Genomic DNA, 3,306 nt, shown 5'->3' with positions numbered 1-3,306 from the left:
TAATTTATTATTTGAAAGAATATTATTTTTTCAGCACGGCCTTCCTTTCTTAACTAACATTGAATACGCCTTGTCGTGGGCCTTCTGTTAAGAGATATCAGGCTGGAGAAATCGCCTAAGACCAGACAACCCCGACATTGCCATATACCAGAGGATGTAATTACAAAGTTTTCCTGATGTTATTATCATAAAAGTGCGTCACTCTCCAGTGTTGCCACAGAAACTATGATGGGCATCTGAATTGCAAGTAACTCTCATAACAATAAGAACAGCTGGGGCAAAAGAATTGATAGTACAAGAGCCAGGAACTTCAATAGTTCTCGAGATATATCTTTTTAAAAAGCAAAATTTCTTAAAAATCTACTGAAAGATTAGTAGTTAGTTAATTTATTTTGAGAAATCTGTATCTCAGGAACTATGTGACGTATAGATGTCTATTAGCACTCAAATTAGAGCTAGTATAATGGACTATAAAGAAGATTATGACCTTTAACTTCGTAGGAATAGTAGTTTTCATGATATATGCTAAAATAAATTGATTTATAGTTGTTTGGACAATAAGTTTGATTTATAAAAAACTTTATTTCAGAAACCATTTGACGTACAGATGTCTAGGGCTCAAATTAAAGCTAGTTAAATTTACTATAAAATAGTTTATAATGTTTATCTTTGTAGGACTAGTAGTTTTTATGATATTTAACAAAATAAACTCACAAAATGTTAATTTCTAGTTGTTCGTATGAAATGTTGGATTTTTGAAGAAATATATCTTTAAATCCATAAGATGCATACATGTCTGCCAACAATCAAAATAAAGGAAATTTAACTTAATATAAAGTAGTTTATGACACTTATCTTTGTAGGGGTAGTAGTTTTTATGATATTCACATATGAATATAAATTTGGCAAATAAATATTTGTCCGAACAACTATAAATCAATTTATTTTAGAAAATTTCATGTAAACTATTATTCCTACGAAGATAAGCATCATAAACTACTTTATAGCTCAGTAAACTAGCTTTAATTTGAGTGCTAATAGACATCTGTACGTCTCTTGGTCCTTGAGATACAGATTTCTCAAAATAACTACTGATCTTTCAGTACGTCCCATACAACATTTTTATGAAATGTTGCTTTTTAAAAAGCTATATCTCGAGAACTATTTAACGTAAATATCTCTTTTATGGCTCATATTTAGCAAATTTGCTCATCTTTAAATGACGTTTTCGTGTGTTATTCCTACGTTTTAAGATATAGAGCTCCGAATGAAAAATTAATTTTTTTTATCGCTTTCACATAGCTGCCATTTTTTATTCCCCCTACCTATACTTGGCAGACTCATCAATTTTGTCTAGTAATTATTCATAAAATGCTTAAATTTCCCTATGTTAACGTTCAATGGCGTTACAGTAAGATGGAGGTTTCTATCCACTTAATAAGTTCTCATAAAGTCGTTCAATTTTCTGTCTGCTGTTTTAACCTACCTTAGCAAAAATAAGATTTATAAGAGCGAAATATTGGTATCAAATTAAGAAAAAACATTTCAAATATTTTATTTTACATCTCCAGTTCTGATCTGTTTAATTAGAACGGGTTTGTGCGCTTTGGTACAGTTTATAGAGCCCTAAACCACTGTCATGGTATGCCCATATTTCACATCACACCTCAATAGCTTAGGATCAAACCCGGATATTTCAAAAACCATCAGAGATAATGATAAAACAGTGAAATTGGTGTTTCAGTTTTTAAAATCAAAAGGTTTACTGACACAAATATAACATCGAACAGACAAAAAAATAGATAAATAATAATAAAATTACATAAATAAAATAAGAAATAAAATTAAACAAATGTAAGAAAAAATAAATAAGGTATAAATGGCGTTAATACAAATGATCTTTTACGCCACTAAACAAAAACAAACGAACTAATACCAAGGTTGGTGTACATTTGTTTAATCATGTTTAAGTTACTCCTATTTTTTTGATATTTCAAAAAAAAATAAAAGAAATCAAAGGCAAAATTTGGGGCTGCAAAATTTTATTTTTCGATTCTTTTCGAAAATTTGAGTTTAAATGTTTATTGAGGTGCTAAAAATGAATAACGACTTCGTTTCACTCCTAAAAAATCTTTCACCACGCTTTGATATGTCAGTTGGTCTGAATTATTTCAATATAGAACTAATATTGAATTAAAGTTATGTTATTATATTAAAATTTATTTTATTTGAATGCTAATGAAATGCCCTGCAATACAAAGAAAATTTAGTGTGTTTGAAACAAAAAGGAGGTGATCCTATCACCTAGTTATAGATAAGAAAGTAGAAATAAATAAAAATTATGAAGTGATGTTAAAAAGGCATCTTTGAAAAGCAAATATGCAATAAAAGGAGCTTTTCAAATTAAATGTAATTATAAAAAGATTGGAGGCTATGATAGCAAATATTAATTATTACCTCAAACCTCTTATATCAATTACTGCACTACTTAATTCCGATAATTGTTTACGGTCAAAAATATTTCCGCGGCAGACGTTCCAATTTCCGCTGTGAAAGAATCCTTATCTGGACTAGACACATTAATAATGTCAACTAATGTTATCTAGATATATCCTTAACCGAGGTTATAAATTAATGTCAATCTTGCTATTTTTTATTTTAAAAAAATTAAAACTTTGGTGACTTCCGCAACCAATTACCGGCAAGATATGCTGTTCTGTTAGTCATTAAACTTTATTAAAAACACACAAAATTAAAGAAAAATGTATTCTTACTTGCATAATCGAAACAAGCATTAGGATAATTATATATATAAATGATCGACCGTATCATTTTAAATTATGAAGATTTTCTGGGGTACGGCCAAAAGAAAACAAAAAAATAGTAAACAACCACTTATTTTCCGACGTTTCGTCCCACTTTATAGAGCTTTATCAGGGCTCTTCAAGTTGAGAGATTTCGAAACTCGAGTTTATTCCATCACAAAACTAGGGATTTATTAGATTTTTCACGGATTTAAAAAAAAATATAATTTGTTATAAATTAAGTCCTCAGCGTGGTAGTTTTACATCTTTTCATTTTCGTAAAATAAAATTTAAAACTGTGAGATTCATAGGAAATTTCTTCTTACCTCATTTATGAGGGAAAATGTTATGTTGTAATTAATTCGTATTTATAAGATTATTATTTTATTTATTCGATATTCCCATCGGGTAGTATATTTTAAATCTTATTTTGGTTCAAGAAGAATGTTGTTTGTTTTTTATTTGTATTAATTTATTATTTGAAAGAATATTATTTTTTCAG

Source organism: Halyomorpha halys, unplaced genomic scaffold (assembly GCF_000696795.3).
Source record: "Halyomorpha halys isolate HHAL.00 unplaced genomic scaffold, Hhal_1.1 Scaffold2128.1, whole genome shotgun sequence".
NCBI lineage: Eukaryota > Metazoa > Arthropoda > Insecta > Hemiptera > Pentatomidae > Halyomorpha > Halyomorpha halys.
Note: the sequence above shows the minus strand (reverse complement) of the source record.